Source organism: Sapajus apella, unplaced genomic scaffold (assembly GCF_009761245.1).
Source record: "Sapajus apella isolate SASKATOON/1434 unplaced genomic scaffold, GSC_monkey_1.0 scaffold58, whole genome shotgun sequence".
Lineage (NCBI taxonomy): Eukaryota > Metazoa > Chordata > Mammalia > Primates > Cebidae > Sapajus > Sapajus apella.
In genome coordinates, this window is record NW_022436998.1 from 166,646 (window position 1) to 186,372 (window position 19,727).

The window sequence follows — 19,727 nt, forward strand, 5'->3', positions numbered from 1 at the left end:
ACCAGAGCATTAACCATTCAAAGGCAAGGGTAAAGGGTGATAATAGTTCAAGGTCTGGAGCTACAGCCGGCAGCTGGCCATGAACAATGTAATTAACTTTGGCTTACTCTTCAAGCCCTAGGAAGTGTCTCTGTGGGTCCTTTGGTGGCTCCCTCTTTTTGCGTGTGATTATGAATGTGAGCCTGTGCCTGAATCTTGCTGTCTCTCATTCCTCTTTCCTACATCTTCCTCCTCCATCCGTTTCTTTTTCTTAACTCTTTCTCCTTGCCTTCCTCCCTCATTCTTTATTGTCAATAATATATCTTTGTAGTTTCTTTTAATCTATTGTCATTAAAATTTCATGTTCTCTGTTCTTCATTTAAAATCAGTTGAGAGCCAGTCACGGTGGCTCACGCCTATAATCCCAGCACTTTGGGAGGCTGAGGCAGGCAGATCACCTGAGGTCAGGAGTTCGAGACCAGCCTGGCCAACATGGTGAAACCCTGTCTCTACTAAAAACACAAAAATTAGCTGGGTATGGTGGTGGGTGCCTGTAATCGAAGCTAGCTGGGAGGCTAAGGTAGGGAGAATTGCTTGAACCTGGGAGTTGGAGGTTGCAGTGAGCCGAGATTGCACACTGTACTCCAGCCCACTCCAGCCCAGGTGACAGAGCAAGACTCTGTCTAAATAAATAAATAAAATCAGTTAAGTTCACTCTTTTTTGAATGTGTATGTGTTTTACACACAAAGCAAAAAAGGGGCAAATAAACCAAATCCAATTAAATTGCTTTTTACTTCTGTGTGGCCTTCCATTGATTTTTTTCCCCCTTCTTCTTCTGTGGTCAGCAGTAGCTTTTTATAGAAAAAAAAGTTCCAGGTCTCTGTCATGTGGTTATTGTTTTTACAACAATAGGAAAAGTTTCCACCCTTGTATTGTGGACCACAAGGGACACCTTCTCCCAAGGGATGTACCCTGTTTCTAAACTTCCTTCCATGGAAAAACTGTCTTTAATGTATTCTGTAACAGAGGCCTGTACTGTAAGGGGTTAGGGGTGCCGCTGGTGAAGGTGGGGCTCTGCTCAGTGATTGCAGTGCTGCTTAGAATAGGGGCTGGCAAGCTGTGGCCTAGAAAATATATCTAGGAGGAATTAGCATCAGTGTTTTCTCTTTTTTCCTCAGGCTGTGCTAACCTAACTGGCTGTAGCAGGACCCAGACCCTTTTGGAAAAGAATGAAATGCTTGTTAACTGTCTGATTAGTGTTGAGTGAGACCCAAGGTATGTATTCTGCCCACCTTGGGAGGATGGGCAGCCACGAACAGGTTGCTGGTGTAAAGTCCCTGGATGCTTTGATGGATGGATGCTGTACTGCTTTCTGATTTTCTTCTGACTCTAATTAGTTATAGAGAGGATTGACTCTTGATGCTCAGTGGTCAGCAAGTAATTTAGCATCTACAGTGGGCACTGCAAATGAGAAGTCACCTTGAAGTATGCAGTTGTTATATTAAAAAGTCACATAGGTTTGTATTCTCTACAATATATCTGTGCTGGTTTTAGTATAAACGTATTTAAATTGCTTTACTATTGAATACAATTGATGTTGTAGGAAAATGTGTTTATCTTGGCCTTCATTTGTCCCAGCCCTCCCAAAATATGCATAGCAGTCCCATAACCTAGCTGGAGAAGCCAGGGACAGAGTAGGCATCAAGCCTGCTAGTACTGAGAACCACCCTCCATGCTTTCCTACCGGCTCTGCCGAAACACCAGATGCCCAGTCATTCCCTATTCCATGTCCCCAGAGGCCAGGCCCTCCGGCACCCCCCAACAGGACTGGTTCCCTCACCAGCAGGCCTTTTTCAGTGTTTCCTGGCTGATACCTTCTCCTTTCAGACTCCCCTCACATCTTAAAGAGATGCTTTTCTTCTTGTGTTCAGCTTTCTTCTTCTGTTGTTATTCCTGGTTCCCTTGCCTGTTTCCTCCCCCATATTCTGAGTTCTGGGAATAGAGTGAAGCCATGTTTCTTCTCTTTTTAAATTAAATTTTAATTTGTATAAAAGTTTCACACACACACACACATATATATATATATATATATACACACACACACTTGCACACAGAGAGTTTTTTGTTTGCTTTGAGGCAGAGTCTCCCTCTGTTGCTTAGGTGGGAATGCAGTGGCACGATCTCAGCTCACTGCAACCTCTGCCTCCTGGGTTCAAGCAATTCTCCTGCCTCAGCCTCCTGAGTATCTGGGACTACAGGCACCCACCACCAGACCGAGCTATTGTATTTTTAGTAGAGACAGGGTTTCACCATGTTGGTCAGGCTGATCTCGAACTCCTGACCTCAGGTGATCTGCCTGTCTCGGCCTCCCTAGGTGCTGAGATTGCAGGAGTGAGCCACTGTGTCCCCCACACACAGAGTTTTAAAAGTCAAATAATACTACAAGAAAAATATAAAGGCTGGCTGGGCACAGCAGCTCATCCCTGTAATCCTAGCACTTTGGGAGGCTGAAGTCGGCGGATCACTTGAGGCCAGGAGTTCAAGACCAGCCTGGCCAACATAGCAATACCCCATCTCTACAAAAAATACAAAAAATCAGTCGGACATGGTGGTTAGGATGTGGACATCTTTGAGGGGCTGCTGTTAGTCTGTCTACCACAGTTACTTCCAATGCACTGAGCCATTTCTCTTGGTATCACTATCATATTTATTGTTACCTGCTTACAAGGCTGTTTTCTGATTGTTCATTTTAGATGTTAGTTTTATTTTTTCTTATTTTTGTTTTTCTAGAGACAGAGTCTCACTATGTTGAGACCCTGCTTGAGGCCAGGCTGGACTTGAACTCCTGGCCTCAACAATCCTCCTGCCCTGGCCTCCTAAAGTTCTGGGATTACAGATGTGAGCCACCATACCCAGCTTAGAGGTTATTTTTAGATGTTATTGCTTTATGTCTTACTATGGATTAGAGCCTCTCCTCTGCCCCCCACAATACTTCCGTTTCTCCTTATCCTCTCATTATAGCTATATCACAGTTTTTGATTACATTGATATTTGGTGCTTTCATTATTTTGACTGTATAAATAGTGTTCATGACAGAGCCATAGAGTATACTACAATATTTTCTTTCTTGTACATTTTTTGAGTTAATAATTGTCTTACATTTTCTATTTACTTAGTTTCTGCGTACTTACTGCTAATTCTCAAAGTATCTGACAGCATCTTAAAACATTTGTTTTATAACATGTGTTCCTATTTATTTATTTATTGAGATGGGGCCTTGCTTTGTCACCCAGGCTGGAGTGCAGTGGTGTGATCGTAGCTCACTGCAGCCTTGACCTCCTGGGCTCAAGTGATCCTCTTGCCTCAACCTCCTGAGTAGCTAGGACTACAGGCACCACCATGTCCAGCTAATTTTTAAAGCCTTTTGGTAGAGATGGGATTTTGCTAGATTGCCCAGGCTAGTCTTTAACTCCTGGCCTCAAACAATCCTCCTTCCTCAATTTTCAAAGTGCTAGGATTACAGGCATGAGCTACCGTGCTTGGGCTTGTTCCTTTTTATTTTATTATTGTTTTTTTTTTTTAACCCCCACCTTGGAGACTTTCCTGCTATAGGCCTTCATTCTCTCTGTTTTGTTCTTGCCCACTGACCTCTAGGCTTGTGGCATGACTCATCCTGGGAATTCCCTTACCTTATCCTGGGTGGGATTCTGTTTCCTCTGTTGATTTATTCCTCCACAAGTTTCTGAGAGAGGGTCTGTGGAAGCTGATCACTTTAAACTTGCAGGTCAGAAAATGTTCATATTTTACATTCATATTTGATTGGTGATTTGATTAATCTAGAATTTGAGGTTGAATGCCATTTCCCTTAGAGTTTTGAAGCCATCATTCTACTGTCATCTAGGTTCCAATATTGGTATCAAAATTCAGATACCGTTCTGATTCTTGATTATTTATGGATAACCTGCTTTGTCTCTGAAAAGTTTTTAGGATCATCTTTCTTTTCCTGTATTTGAAATTTCCTTGCTTTAAAAATGATTGGCTTGGGTCTTTGGTTGGTACCTTTTTTTAAAAAAAATAGATAGAGCCTCACTCTGTTGCCCAGGCTAGAGTGCAATAGCACACTCTCGGCTCACTGCAACCTCTGCCTCCTGGGTTCAAGTGATTCTCATGCCTCAGCCTCCCAAATATTTAGGATTACAGGCATGTGCCACCATACCTGGCTAATTTTTGCATTGTTAGTAGAGACAGAGTTTCACCATGTTGGAGACAGGTTGGTCTTGAACTTTAGACCTCAGGTGATCCACCTGCCTGGCCTCCCAGGGTGCTGGGATTACAGGTGTGAGCCACTGCGTCTGGCTGTTGTGTGCCTTTTTGATCAGAAGACTGATATCTTTCAGTTTGGGGAAATTTTCTTAGATAACTTTCAATACTTTCATTTTCTCCATTTTCTGTGTTTTGTCTTCGGAATGCCTATTAGTTGAATGTTGGACTTCCTGGATCAAGTTTATAATTTTAAAAAATTTTATTTCCCTTTTTCATTTTATTATATTTTTATCTTTCAGAGAGATATCTTCAGCTTTATCTTCAACCTTTTCCATTTTTAACTTTCTGCTTTCATGTTTTTACATGAAATATATTTGCATGTTTTACTTTCTAAGAGCTCCCTAGCTCTCTGAATACTTGCTTTTCTTTTTTAGATTACATTCTATTCTTGTTTCATGGGTGCAGTAAATTCCTTTATATTAGGGTGGGTTTTTTGTTTGTTTGTTTGTTTTTTGATGTTTTCTGCTGTTCTCTGCTGTCTCTTGGAGGAGGATGTTTCCTCCAAGTCCCTTTTTCCACTTGTTTTTGTTACTGTATCTTCCATGGCAGTTATTCTTCCATGCATGCTGATCTTTGACTGTCTATTATGTTTTAAGAATGGACACCGAAACGCTGATCGGGCATCAGTGCCACAGGGAAGGGACTCGCTAACTTCATTGTAGGTGATCCAGCAGAGATCCCCCTTTTTCTCTACTGGAGCAAACTAGACGTTTTCTCTGGGGCTTTCCTGGATAGGGCTTTCTTGGAGAGGATTTTGCCTGAGGGTGGGGTGGGGTGAGGGTGGGGTGGGGTGGGGTAGGGTGAGATGAGTAACAGCTTGGCTGTCCTGCATTCTGGGAGCCTCCATGGGGAAGGGGGATAGGTATTAGCCTATTTAATATGCAGACTTTCACTTAATACCTGGGTCTTTTAAAAGTTGCGCCCACCCATCGTGTCTCACCCCCCACCCCAATCCCCATCCCCACCCCCCAGTTCCCATCTCTCTACCTCCCTCAGCTGTGTCCCTCCGTTGGTTGTATCTCTGGTATAAATTACCTGATCAGTGGATCTCCACCTTCTGCTGGCTGAGGCAAGGAAATCACTAGGCTGAGCAGATTGCAAGAGGGACCCTAGGTCTGGCTGCTCTTTGTACCAACCTGCAGGCAAGGATTCTTCTTTTTAGTCCCATCCTGCTTCTCCTTTTAGAGTCCTTGGTGACTCCAGTTACTGAACGTACTCTGGATTCTGTGCCATGAGTTGGGCGCTTGTTTAGTGGTTCCTGCCCTGCTTGCACTTAGCAGAGCAGACAACGCAGAAACCTAAATCAGCTACTGCATGGTGGTCAGCTCTCCACTGCTGTTGATAGTAGCTCATCTGCTGGGGTCTCCTTTTCATTAAGAAACACATCCGTCTACTGTCCTTTTAGTGGGAGTCCGGATAAAATGGGTATTCAGCTCTCTGATTTGACCAAAAGTTTATTTCATTTCTTCATTCATACATTTAAATTTGTGCCTGATATGGGGTATATTCTCAAGAAATGTTCTTTAAATGATTGAATGCATGTTCCTAAGATGATATGCATACATTTAGTCATCAAATTTCAAGAGACCGAACCATATAGTCTTACAGGAATAAATCCATCATTTATTCTAAGACAGACTTGATAATATGCAGTAGATCCTGCCTATTCTCCCCATGCAGTGGAGGATAAAAAGCACTGGGAGGGAAACAGTGTTATAGAGTGTTGCTGTCTTCAGTCCTGTCAGTAACTACCTGAGTCACTTTGAGAAGTCCCATAACCTGCCTGGGCCTTGGTTTTCCCAGCCTTAAAATAAGGTATTGGTCAAGGTTTGATTCAGTTCTCTGCATTGAGCACCTGCTGTGTGCAAGCCACAGTGCTGGGATTCCCCACATGTCTCTTCTAAGGCAGCCAATGTGGTGATTTGTACTTATGTTTGTTTTGGCATGGGTCACACTGAGCTGATTATGTTTGGTTTATATATCTTTCTCCTGGCTTGGTTCAGTGCCTTGTACGAAGTGAATCCTTTGCACAATTTGACTCTCCCTTTTCTAAACCAAGAGCTCCTTGTGAGTACCACGTCGTCATCCTCTGTAGCTCCTGTGTGTACCACAGTTGTTGGTACATAGGAGGTATGTAGGAAATACTGGATTTTTTCACTAAGGAGTACATCAAGGAAATAGGAAAATGTGAATTGTTCTGCCAGAATCCCCAGACCCTGCTTGGAGAACAAGGCTTAGCTTGTTGAGGGCCTAGCTGCACAATTGCTGGCGCACTTACGGAATCGGGGGACTCAAATACACTGGTATTAAAGTCAATGGAGATAGCAGTTCTGGACCACAGCTCTGACACTAGAGGATTGTTTTCTCCCAAACAGATCATAGTCATATATTTGTTTAACAGGCCTTACACTGCTACCAGTTAAAATCGGATTCATCGGAGTCTTACTCTGTCGCCCAGGCTGCAGTGCAATGGTGTGATCTTGGCTCACTGCAACCGCTGCCTCCTGGGTTCAAGCAGTTCTTCTGTCTCAGCCTCCTGAGTAGCTGGGATTACAGGTGCCCGCCACCACACCTGGCTAATTTTTGTATTTTTAGTAGAGATGGGGTTTTACCATATTGGTCAGACTGGCTGGTCTTGAACTCCTGACCTCAGGTGATCTACCCACCTCGGCCTCCTAAAGTGCTGGGATTACAGGTGTGAGCCACCATGCCCAGCCTGGATTCATCTTAACCATGAAAATGAATTGCAGATGTAACCCGGCATTAAGGTGTTTAAAAACATTTAAGTGTTTTTTCATGACTTCTTTTGGTTTTCCCACACTTGAGAGTTTATGTGCCAGGACTAGTAACTAGAAATTTTAGGCAGATTGATTTAGCTCAGTGGAAGAATTTTTTTTTTTAGACAGTCTTGTTCTGTGGCCAGGTGCCAGGCTGGAGCGCAGTGGCATAATCTCGGCTCACCGCAATCTCCACCTCCTGGGTTCAAGCAATTCTCCTGCCTCAGCCTCCTGAGTAGCTGGGACTACAGGTGCGTGCCACCATGCCCAGTTAATTTTTGTATTTTTTAGTAGAGATGGGGTTTCACCATGTTGACCACCGATCTCTTGACCTCGTGATCTGCCTGCCTTGGCCTCCCAAAGTGCTGGGATTACAGGTATGAGCCACTGTGCCCGGCCCTCAGTGGAAGAATTTTTTATCGTAAGAGTAACTTTCTACCAGACTGCATTAGGAAGCCCTGAATTCTGTGTCAAGCCAAGGCTAAATGTCCATTGGCCAGGGAACATGATGAATTGATGCCTGTGTGGGAGATGAGGTACTATTAGAGCACCTGAAAAGTCCTTTGCTTTTGATTTGTTTATCAAATAGTTATTGAGCACCAGCTATAGACCAGTGTCCATGCTGGGCTCTGGGAATATAGCAGCAAACAGAGAAATGGCACCTACCCTCTTGGAGTTTATAGATTAGAGCTGAGCTGTCCAGTATAGTAGCTACTAGCCACATGTGGCTATTTAAATTAATTAGATTGAATACCATTGAAAATTCAGCTTCTCAGTCATAATAGCCACATTTCAAATGTTCAGTAGGCACGTGTGGCTAGTGACTGCCCTACGGTCAGCATGGACAGTTATAGAGTGTTTCCATAATCTCAGGAGAATCTATTAGGCAGGCTGGATTATAGAGATAAGATTTCTGTGTTTCCAGACCAGACATTTATGATTAGCATTTCATGGTGGAAGCAACTGAGGCAGAGAAAAGCCATTTGTTTAAGGTTACGTAGCTGGATAGGGCTGAGCCAGGAACAGATCTCTTATCTTTGCGTATGGCTCTTCGTGAGGTAGGGCAACTGAGAGTATAGTCTTTGCACTCAGGCTGCCTAGGTTCAAATCCTGGCTTTGCTGCTTCCCAGATTTGAGTCTTAGGGCCAGTCACTGCCCTGTGTCTCAGTAGTGTCACCTCTAAAATGGAGGAAGTAAAAGCACCTACCTCACAGGATTGCAGGGAGGATTAGATGGTCCAGTCATACAAGTCTTTAGAACTATGGGCTGGGCATGGTGGCCCACACCTGTAATCCCAGCACTTTGGGAGGCTGAGGTGGGAGGATCTCTTGAGCCTGGGAGGTTGAGGCTGTGGTGAACTGAGATCATAGCACTGTACCACTCCAGCCTGGGCAACAGAGTAAGACTCCATAAAAAAAAAAAAAAAAAAAAAAAAAAAAAGGAAGGAAGGAAGGAAATATGAACTATGCCTGATACATAAATAGTAATCAGTCAGTAAATTCTGGTTACTATTATTGAGAATGAGAAGGGGACAGAAGGTACTGGGAGAGCCAAGGAGACATTTTCACACAGCAGAGTGGAGTGGAGAAAGAATGTTGTCAGGCAAGGTTGTGCTTGTAGAGCTGACCGACCACATGGGGAGGGACACGTAATGGAATATTTCTCAGCCGGGGGCTGCTTTGGTCATGTGAACTCATATGAAAATGCCAGTATGTCCATTAAGCCCTCTGAGTGTCACAAGTGGTCACTGGTCCTCTGAACAAGGATCATTTCAGTGTCTCCCTTCTCTTGGCTTGCCTCCATGCAGGCTGGTCCCCACAGCCCCTTCTCCTGTTCCCATACGTTTCTTTTCCCCTCACTACATCTTCATCAGGGAGTGGATGGGACATTTACCATCACCCCGCCGTGGAGCAGAGGGCTGCACCAAAGGAATGCAGAAGAGTAGGGACAGAAGCCCAGCTGGGCCCTGGTATTTTCTTGAAGGTTTCTCTCTTGTTGGTGTCATTCCCTCTGTTGCTTAGTCTTTCACAGTGTTCTAGGGGCGCCCCATTTTGCTGGATGAGGAGAAAGAGAGCTCTGATGTTAGCCCCAGGGATGGGAGGGTGCCCCATTGGGTAGGTAAATCCCTGCTTATATGTGGAACTTTGACTTAAGAAGTACTTTATTTATTTTTGAGGCAGCGTTTCACTCTTATCATCCAGGCTGGAGTGCAGTGGTACAATCTCGGCTCACTGCAACCTCTGCCTTCTGTGTTCAAGCAATTCTCCAGTCTCAGCCTCCTGAGTAGCTGGGATTATAGGTGCCTGCCACCATGCCTGGCTAATTTTTTGTATTTTTAGTAGAGGCGGGGTTTCACTCCTGACCTCAGGTGATCCACCTGCCTTGGCCTACCACATTGCTGGGAGCCACCACGCCCTGCCAAGAAGTACTTTAATAGAGCAGTCTCATCAACACTGTAGACATGTGCCCCGCCCTGTAGGGGTTTATTTCTTTATGAACACCCAGAGGGCAGGGCTCTTGTCTTCCCCAACAGACATCAACAGTGCATTTCAGGTTATGAAGTAGGAAGGTTCTAGTATGATACAGTGTGTGTGGAGGTACAGGTAGTGAGGGTGCTCTAGTGCTACATAATGGATGTGGCATCTTGCCTAACCCAGGGGAGGCACACAGGGAAAGTAGTATAGGCCAGTGATGTACCTGAGGTCAGGTGTCTAGTAGTGGCAGACCTTAGGCTGACCTGTGAGGAGATTGTTCCTAGCAAGCCTGATTCTCAGCGTGGCACAGAAATACAGGTTCTCCCTGAGTACTAATGATCAGGAATATTGAGTGCTTGGCTGGGCATGGTGGCTCACGCCTGTAATTCTAGCACTTTGGGAGGCTGAGGTGAATGGATCACCTGAGCTCAGGAGTTTGAGACCAGCCTGGGCAATATGGTGAAACCCCATCTCTACTAAAATACAAAAAATTAGCCAGTTATGGTGGCGTGCTATTTGGGAGGTTGAGGCACGAGAATTGCTTGAACCCAGAATGCAGAGATTGCAGTGAGGAGAGATTGTGCCACTGCACTCCAGCCTGGGTGGCAGAGTGAGACTCTGTCTCAAAAAAAAAAAAGGAGTATTGGCCAGTCGTGGTGGCTCACGCCTGTATTCCTATTACTTGGGGAGGCTGAGGCGGGTGGATCACAGGAGTTTGAGATCAGCCTGGCCAATATGGGGAAACCCCATCTCTACTAAAAATAAAAAAATTAGCCGAGCGTAGTGCTGGGTACCTGTAGTCCCAGGTACTTGGGAGGCTGAGGCAGGAGAATCACTCGAACCTAGGTGGCGGAGGTTGCACTGAGCTGAGATTGCGCCATTACACTCCAGCCTGGGTGACAGAGTGAGACTGCATCTCAAAAAAAAAAAAAAAAAAAAAAGTAGTATTGATTGCTTGAGGCTTCTCCTGTGGTACAGTTTGGATGTGTGTCCCCACGCCAGTCTCATATTGAAACGTAATTCCTAATGCTAGAGGGGGGCCTGGCGGGAGGGGATTGGATTATAGGGACTGTTTCTCATGAATGGTTTAGTATCATCCCTTTGGTACCGTCCTCACAATAGTGAGTGAGTTCTTGTGAGGTCTGTGAGTTCTTGTGATGTCTGGTCATTAAAAAGTGTGCAACACCTCCCCCTTTGCTCTCTTGCTCCTGCTCTGGCCACGTGACATGCCTGCTCCATGCCTTCTCCCCCTTAACCCTTGCCTTGATTATTAGTTTCCTGAGGCCTCCCCAGAAGCCGAGCAGATGCCAGCATCATGCTTCCTGTACAGCCTGCAGAACCATAAACCAATTAAACGTCTCTTGTTTATAAATTACCCAATCTCAGCCATTTCTTTTTTCTTTCATTCTTTTTTTTTTTTTTTTTTTTTTTTTTTGTGATGGAGTCTTGCTCTGTCACCCAGGCTGGAGTGCAATGGCGCGATCTCAGCTCATTGCAACCTCTGCCTCCCGAATTCAAGTGAAGGAAAACCTGCCTCAGCCTCCTGAGTATCTGGGATTATAGGCATGCTCCACCACGCCTGGCTAATTTTTGTATTTTTAGTAGAGATGGGGTTTCACCATGTTGGCAAGGCTAGTCTTGAACTCCTGACCTCGTGATCTGCCTGCCTTGGCCTCCCAAAGTGCTGGGATTACCAGCGTGAGCTACCGAGCCCTGCCACAGGTATTTCTTTATAGCAATGTGAGAAAGGACTGATGCAACCTGGAACTGTCTTTGCCAATCCATTCCTGTTTGGGCCTTGACCTTTCATCATCTTGGGTGGTGGTCTAGCTTATAACAGTTATGACAGGAATGGATGCTTGGTAGATCCTAGAATTGTCCTTCTGCTTGCATGTGTGAAAGCTCGTTATGCACTTATATAATGGCTTGTGCATTGATTATTAACATCAGCCTGTGGGCTGACCTTTGAGCTTGGTTTCCTAGTATGAAAGGCCATTAGGACATACCTTGTGAAATTCAGTTTCTCTTTTTGCCTGGAGTCTGTGCGGAACCTGGTGGCTGAGCATACAAGCAGTTTTCCTTGTCCGATGTGTGAATAGATAATTCATTTGCACATTGCTTTTCTCCACTTGGAATTTGCCTTTAGCTGGGACAGATCCAGCATTGGGTGACATTTCCTGTGAGCATAGAATTATGGTCAGGGGTTGTAACTGCTTGTAACAAACTGACAGGGAGGAAAATGGGACCATTTGCCTGGTACATTGATGAAAGGGAGTCTTTCCAGTGCCGCTATAAGATATACAGTGCTGACTCTTCTGGGCTTGGGCCTGCCTTTCTTTCTTTTGTGGTTGGAGTTTCACTCTGCCACCCAGGCTGGAGTGCAGTGGTGCCATCTCAGCTCACTGCAGCCTCTGCCTCCTGGGTTTCAGTGATTCTCTTGCCTCAGCCTCCCGAATAGTTGGGAATACAGGTACCTGCGACCACTCCCGGCTAATTTTTTGTCTTTAGCAGAGACAGTGTTTCACCATGTTGACCAGTCTGGTCTTGAACTCCTGACCTCAGGTGATCTGCCCACCTTGGCCTTCCAAAGTGTTGGGATTACAGGTGTGAGCCATCACAGGGCCTTTCTTTATAGACAGTGCACACAGGAGGCTGGTGATAGGTGACTGGGCAGGGTCTGGAAGCCAGGGATGAGGTAAGAAAGGCTGGAACTGGAGCTGGGAGATCTGAGTCGCTGCTCCAGTGGCCTGGCTAGTGGGGAATCTGAGTGGAGAGGCGAGGCAGGAGTGGGAACTGCTCTTAAGCAGACAAAGTGAATTAGAGGCTCTAGAGAAAGAAAGCAAAACCCCAACAGGGACAGAAATGAGAGTAGCTGGAGAAAGCTGGGGCTTGTGAGAGCCGAGGGCCTGAGCAGGGTTTGGTGGTGTTTGCTGAAAATCAGGTTGCCAGGCCCATGAACCCAGGCCAAGGCAATGTTAGGCCTTTTAGGACTATTTTGTGTTTGCTTCGCAAGGCCTGTGTTGGACATGGTACATTAGTGAGCCAGCAATGGCAGGTGTGAGGGGGTGAGGCCCCCTAGGAACTGGGAAATATTAGTCATGCCTGAGCACTGATAGAAGATACAGCTCCTCTTCAAGACAGCTGCTGCCGGAGGAGGCCCTGTAGCCGCCAGCCTGCATTACAGTTTATGTTCGTGGTTTTGCCTTTAATTATTAAAGGCACGGGCTATTTAAATACTCACCTGAAGCGTCATTGTGAATAATTTCCCTTCCTGGGGTCAAAGGAGCTCCAGCAGGGAAGGGGTTGTGTGGTCTATGGTTCTGGGCTCTCCAGGTGCTTCCCTCAAGGAATGCAAGGATGTCATGAGGACATCGTAAGATGCCCTTAACGGTGGGTTGCTGAGCTCTCTGGACTGTGTTGCAGACTGGAATTTATTTTGAGTGAGTCCTTCATTTGAGGAGTATGGGGTGTTCCCTTTTATTGTAGGCAAGGAAGAAACAGTGCTGTTAGAAGATGTAAAATATTTAACACTCCTTTAAAAAATTAAACTGCTTAGGAGCCTTTGATTGGTGGTGCCTATGGCAACATGCATGGTTTTCAGGAGTGTCTTCTCGGAGCCCCTGGGCTCCTCAGAAGGGGTGATGTGGGGGTCCAGTCTTGGGAGGGCTGGCTGGGAGGCCGAGAGCCCACCAGTTCTGCTTGGCTTAGAGGCTGGGCAGTAGCAGGGCTGAGCCAGCCCTTCAGAGGGTTGTAGTCAGGGGTGGCCTGTTTTGATAAGTGAAGAGGAGTAAAGGAGAGTTTGCCACCTTCCTGGGCTTGCTTAGTTTAGTTTATTCATTTGTTTTGTTTTCTTGGCCTCTGTTAGTCCCTGGTGCCTACTGTTCTCCATCCAGCCTCAGGACTTTGCATGTGTGGTTTCCTTAGCCTGGAGTGTGAAGGGAGCTTTCCTTCCTTACCTGATTAATGCTGCTTACCCCTCAGATCTCACCTGGAACCTCATGTTCTCAGGAAATTATCTCTGGCCGTGCTTCCTAGGTTACACTCTCCTGTTGGAGGGCTCTCTCTCATGGTACAGTGGTCTTTGCTATACTTGTTTGGAAAATCATTGTTTGCGCACCCTACCATTCTGCAGGGTTATGACCACAGTGGCCAGGGCTCTTTCTTGTCACCAGTATGTCCCCAGTACCTAGTATGGGCCTGGCCTACTGGAGGGTCCCTGCTGTCTGTTCAGTAAATTAATTCATTTTTTCCTTTATTATGTTTTGGATTCTGTAGAGATTCTAGGAATACAAGGTGAATAAAACACCCCCTGCTGTCCTCACCCAGCTCCCAAACTAGAGCAGTGGATAAGCAGTGCTCAAGATAGCCATTGAGGTGCAGGAAGAAAGCTTTATCAGTTGGAGTTCTGTTTATGTTTTAACTAAAGGAAAGACTTAGCTTTCCTATTTATAGGAGTACAGATTTTATAATTACATTGTAAATATCCTCAAAACGATTTCACAAATAGTGAAGGTGTGATCAAAAAGTTTGGAGACCACTGGTCTGAAGGATAGGCAAACAAAAGGTTTTTTTTTGTTTTTGTTTTTTGTTTTGAGGTGGAGTTTTGCTCTTGTCACCCAGGCTGGCATACAATGTGCATCTCAGCTCACTGCAACCTTCGTCTCCTGGGTTCAGCTGTTTCTCCTGCCTCAGCCTCCTGAGTAGCTGGGATTACAGTTGAAAGGGTTTTTATGCCAAAGTGTGATGAACAATATGTTAGGGCAAGTACAAGGTGCCATGAGGGCATGCAGAGGGGAAGCTGGAACCTGACCAGAGGACAGAGGGGCTGGCACATGCAAGGGCAGGGTGGTATGAAAAGGCTTAGTGGACTGGGAGAAAGGCACATACTTTAGTAAGGCAGGAGGAGGACCTGCTACTGGGATTGGGAGGGGTTAAGAGTTAGGAATACCAAGAGAGATGAAACTGGGCCCCTGCCTGCAACAAGGGCATAGTCTAGTAGTGGTGCAAATGTGCTTCAGGAGAGACACAGCATGAGGAATACTTGGCATTCAGAAGAGGATAGATATTTTGCTCAGGAGGGATCAGGCCTGGTCATGTGTTAAAAATGGAACATGCTCATGATCACAGAGGCCCCTCTCTTGTAAAAGGGAAAAGGAGAGCATTGGAGGTTGACTTCAAGGTTCTTTTAAAGCCCATCTCAGGAGACATGAAGTTCTCCTTGGTCTCCTTCTACCCAGTGGGATTTTTTATTTTAATGTGATTTAGACCCCTCCTCAGGTTTTATTTTGCGTGTTACAGCATTGTATAGGAAGAAGAAAATGGCATATGGTGTATGTACATAAGCATATTTGGTGTGTTTACTTTCCTGTGTAATCCCACACATTCCCTTCTTCTCTTTTTTTGTTTTCAAGTCCCAGGGCTTGAAGTAATTATGTAATTAGAATCCACAAAGAGTGTGGCTAGATAAGGTGTAATTAAAGAGGAAAGCCTAATTTTGGAGGAATGATAAGAGGTCATTTGACTCAGTCTGGGCCCAAATCCAATCTTGGAAGAACAGTGAGAGGTCATTTGGATGTAGGGAGCTTGAGGTCACCCAGGAGCCCAGACTGGCCTCAGAATTGGACAGATTGTGTTTCAGTTCACTGTGAAAGCCAGTCATTGAGCATCCTCTTGGTATAGGGTATTGTGGGAGGCCCAGCTATGAGTAAGGAACAGAAGTCCTAGATCTCAGGGAGAACCTGGCAGAACAGGGCCTGAGAACAAAGTGGAGAGAGAACTGATGGGGTGGGGGGTGGTGTGGAAGGATTCACAGAACAGGTAGCATTTAACTTGTGCTTTGAAAGGTAAGGAGGGTTTCAAGAGCATGGACAAGAATTTTCTGGGTGTATTAGAGACATTCATATAATATTTGTGGAATGAATGCCAGACTGAGGTTGGAGGCAGAAGGAACATGGCCACGTTGGTGGGTGGTCATTTTGCAGTTTGGTGATGAGGTTAAGCTTATACAGCTCAGATAGTGTAGTGACAACTTGCAGCCAGGAGGCCAACAGGCTTAGGCCCCCGACTGTGTAGTGGGGATTGTGTGCAGAGGAGTCAGAGAGCACTCTGGACTCCCTGAGTCCATGGAGACTCATGGGAGGCTTCCTTGTTAAGGGGAACTTGGACAGAGCCTTGAAGGACCAATAGGAAGGAGGAAAGGAGAGAAGGGAGGACCCTCCAAAGGAGGGAATGACTTGTGTACTTAGAGAGGGATTAGAGAGGAGATCATTCCCGTGAGAGGAGAGGGGCACATAGGGGAGCAGGGTGAAACCAGCTTGGCTGGGTGGGTAAGACTGGTTTCTGGGGGTTGGGCAGGACAGGATTGATCCAGTGGGACAGAGGAGCCACGATAGATTGTTGGACAGGTGAGTGGCATGAAAAAGGCATAGTAGGGCCAGAGGAATCCGGCCCTGGTAGCTAGGATGGGCTCTGGGGAGCTCAGCCTCAGCTCTTGGGCATGAGGTGGTAGGGACCAGGCAGTGGGCTTGGGAGGGTGGGGCCATCTCAGTATCTTATCACAGAAGGGTTCTGGTCTTGATGCTGAAAGGATGAGAGAAATAAGGCAAGGGAAGAGCTGGAGGTGATGGCAAGGTCCCAGCTTGGGAGAATGGAGATACTTGAGACAGAAGGGGTACCAGCTGTTAAGGAAAGATGGTGTGAGTGGGGACTTGGTATATTGAGGGCCCCAAGAGCCCTGTTCTAACCCTCAGTTGTGATCTAATGGAGAGAGCTTAGGCCAATTGCTACATCGCCTGAGCTCCATTTCATTGTTAGCAGGAGTTGCTGCCTTTACGGTTTCATTTCATATCAGTGCAATCATTGCAGCCCTGGGCTCAGGCAAGGGGAACTGTCTAGGCTGGGGATTTGTGAGGCCATCCCTTAGAAGTGAGAGAAGAAATGCATTGTCTTGTTCCTTGTTCTCCTGGAGTGAGCCGGAGCCTGGCTCTGACTGGCCAGTTTGGATGCAGAGTTGTGGGGAAGAAGGGGCTGACTCAACCTGCCCATCTCAGGGTGTTTTTGAGACTTTTTGATGAAGGGGTTTATGAATTCTAAGCTTATGGAGATGTTGAGGTAAGTGTGCCATTCTGGGGCACAGCAGGGAAGGGCTTAATCTTCCTGAATTCGCAGAAAGGAAATTCTCAGGGTAGGGAACTGGTGGCTTGTGAACTCCTACCCAGCCTCCACAAAGCTAGTCTTTGGGAAACTTAAGGCCTTGGATCTTTAGAGACAGAGTCTACAGGGAGGGCTTCCTGGCAGAGGAGGATTGGAACAGAGCCATGAAGGATGAATAGCATGTGAGAAAGGAGAGAAGAAAGAACTTTCCAGAATGACATGGAATTATAGTATAAAATTCACAGAAGAGATTCCAGAAAGGAAGGCATATGTTTTTTGAATACCTAGTGTGCCTGCCAGCTCTGTGCCAGGTGCTTTCATGATCCAAATTTGTCTCATTATCTTTACATCATTTCTGCCTCTTATTATCCCATGTTACAGATAAGGCACTAGGATTAGAGGGCTAAGCTACTTTGCCCAAGGTCTCAGTGGTAGAGTAGGATTTCATTTTATTCAAATTTCTGACTCCAGTGGCAACAAATACCCCTGCCACCATATTCTGCTGGCTCTCTGAGAACACAGGAAAAACAGATAATGATTTGTCTACATGACTTTATTCCCAAGTTAAACGCTTACCTAAAATGTGGCTGCGGCTGTCACGCCTGCTGCAGCTTTGCAGTGCTGTGCAAGATCTTAGAGAGCAGTGATGGGAGGCCCTTAGAGCTCCTCGGAGTCTGAAGCCCTCATTTACAGATGAGGAAACTGAGGCCACAGAGGAGAAGAGAGTGTGCCAAGGCCAGGGGCAGAATTGGGATCAGAACTAGAGGAGTGGAGACTTTGGCCCTGTGGCTTTTTAAGGCTCCCTAGGCTCCCTGTGTAAAAGTTTGTTTTTAGACAACAATGGGAACCTTTGTCCGGAGAGTTGGTCTGAGCAGTTTGAATATGAAAGGCTGTTTGTGTGTGTGTGTGTGTGTGTGTGTGTGTGTGTGTGTGTGTGTGTGTGTGTGTGTATGTATGTGTTTCTTTCCTTTGCTTTAACTTCAGATGCCTTTGAACTAGCAGGAAGGATTCTTTCAGACCAAAGGTTGAGACTTAAGGCATTTAACAGGTAGAAAGAGCATAGGAAGGAGGGGGAAGATCAGAAGCCACAGAAATAGAAGACTAAACTCCAGGCTTGGATAAAAGGAATTTTCCAAGCCTGTAAATAATCACTAACGTTTATTGAACACTCATGGTGCCAGGCAGTCTTCACATGTCATTTTATGTAACTGCCATTGCTTCCCCATGAGGTAGGTGCTGTTTAATTGTTCCCATTTTGCAGATGAAGGAACTGAGGCTCCAAGAGTCTAAGTGACCTATTTAAAGCCACAGAATTAGTACAATGTAGAGCCAGGACTCCAACTCGCCAGATCCTAAGCTCTACCTTTAGCTCCCAAGGTATTCTCTTGGATTAGGTGCTCCCAGGTGCCTGAGCATTTGAGGGTATATGAAGTAGCACACTTGGGGAGGTCATCCTTTGGCAATGGTTCTCATGGGGATGGGGATTTTACCCCTAGGAGACATTTGGCAGTGTCTAGAGTCATTTTTGATTGTCACAGATGTTACTGGCATACAATAGGTAGAGGCCAATCATGCTTCTGAACATCTTACAATGCACAAGATAGCTCCTTGTAAGAGTTACCCTAGGCAGAAGGTCAGTAGTGCTGAGGGTGAGAAACCCTGCCCTTTGGGAACCTGGTTGTATTGCTACGACTCAGAGCACAGTGCTGGTGGAAGGTCCCATCTGAGGGAACTTGGGTTGTTGCTTTAGCTCTAGAGACTTACATTGTAACTTACTGAATATTCATAGTTTGGGTTCCTCATTGACTGAGCCTTGATGGGCAAAGGTGGTGGTAGTGGTAGGTGGAGGCTGAGAAGAAAAATTCTAGCAAAGTGTGATCAGCCAGGGTGGCCCAGGGCTGCACCTTAGTTGCAGCAGTTAAGAGGTGGCTGGTGTCCACTCCAGGCTGCTGAGAATTGATTTGCTCACTTCATATATAACTGAAATAAGAAATTCAGATGCAGCTAATTGTGCTTTTTTAAAATTTGTTTTTATTTTTTTTGTGAGACAGAGTCTTGCTTTGTTACCTAGGCTAGAGTTCAGTGGCACAATCACAGCTCAAACCTCCTGGGCTCACGTGACCTCCTGCCTCTGTCTCTTGAGTAGTTGGGACCACAGGTGCATGCTACCACACTCAGCTAATTTTTAAACTTTTTGTACAGATGGGAGTCTCCCTATGTTTCCCAGGCTGGTCTTAAACTCATGATCTCAAGTGATCCTCCTGCCTTGGCCTCTCAATGTACTGCAGTTGTGCTATTTGTCAAAAAATTAAATTATTGCTCTGACTACTCAGCATCAGAAACCTCTGAGGAAGGGATACACGTTGCAGATACACTCAGATACAAGTATGCTGCTTGCCAAACTCCTCTGTTACCAGTTACTGTTTAATCTAAAGCAAGCAAGCCCCATCCACTTGGAGGAGAACTGTGCACAAATGTGGGGAGCCCCAAGACCCTTGGGTTTTATTGGAGCCTCCCATGCTGAGCAGGTCAGTCAGAGCAGCCCCTCTCCTGAGGGCAGTGCCGAGGCAAGGGGCCACTGCGTTTCCCTGACTGCTGTTGCTTTCTGCTCTCCCTTCCAGGTCAGACATGGAAAGGTGGCTCTGTGGGCATGTCTCAGCTGGTGACCTCCCCAGTCCTAATTTCTGTTCCAGCAGCAGCCCCTCCCTCTGTAACACTGGTTGAGTGCTAGCACTGCCTTGCCAAGTGTCTGCTCTGGCCACAGACGCATACTTATGGCTCTGCCTTTACCCTGCCTGCCTCTTTTTTTCTGTCACTTGGGAATCACCCCAAGGCCTCTTTCACGAAGCTCTCTGATCACTCCAGCTAACAGTGTCCCTTCTCAAGCACCCTCTGCTCCAGTGACTTCTTTGCCTGTTTTTTTTTGTTTGTTTTTTTTGGAGACAAGGTCTTACTCTGTCTCCCAGGCCGCAGTGCAGTGGTGCAATCATGGCTCACTGCAGCCTTTACCTCCTGGGCTCA

The 19,727-nt window shown here is 46.0% G+C and overlaps 1 protein-coding gene and 1 long non-coding RNA gene across 29 annotated transcripts in view; one reads left to right on the forward strand and one right to left on the reverse strand.

The window, feature by feature from the left end:
• LOC116528280 overlaps window positions 1–8,619 on the reverse strand; it is a 24,442-nt gene extending 15,823 nt beyond the window's left edge. Inside the window, exon 1 of the long non-coding RNA XR_004258963.1 lies at window positions 8,545–8,619. This is a non-coding gene — a long non-coding RNA (uncharacterized LOC116528280). The remainder of the gene's footprint in view (window positions 1–8,544) is intronic.
• The window catches only part of SORBS1 (sorbin and SH3 domain containing 1), a 253,867-nt gene that overhangs the window by 4,618 nt on the left and 229,522 nt on the right, over window positions 1–19,727 (forward strand). Inside the window, exon 2 of one of the 28 annotated variants that reach the window (XM_032245434.1) lies at window positions 1,159–1,255. The exons of 26 other annotated variants lie outside the window; for them this stretch is intronic. The gene's annotated coding sequence lies outside the window, so the exon portion shown is untranslated. Of the gene's footprint in view, window positions 1–654; window positions 1,256–19,727 lie in introns of those variants that run through there. One more of the 28 variants, XM_032245435.1, reaches the window with a different exon arrangement.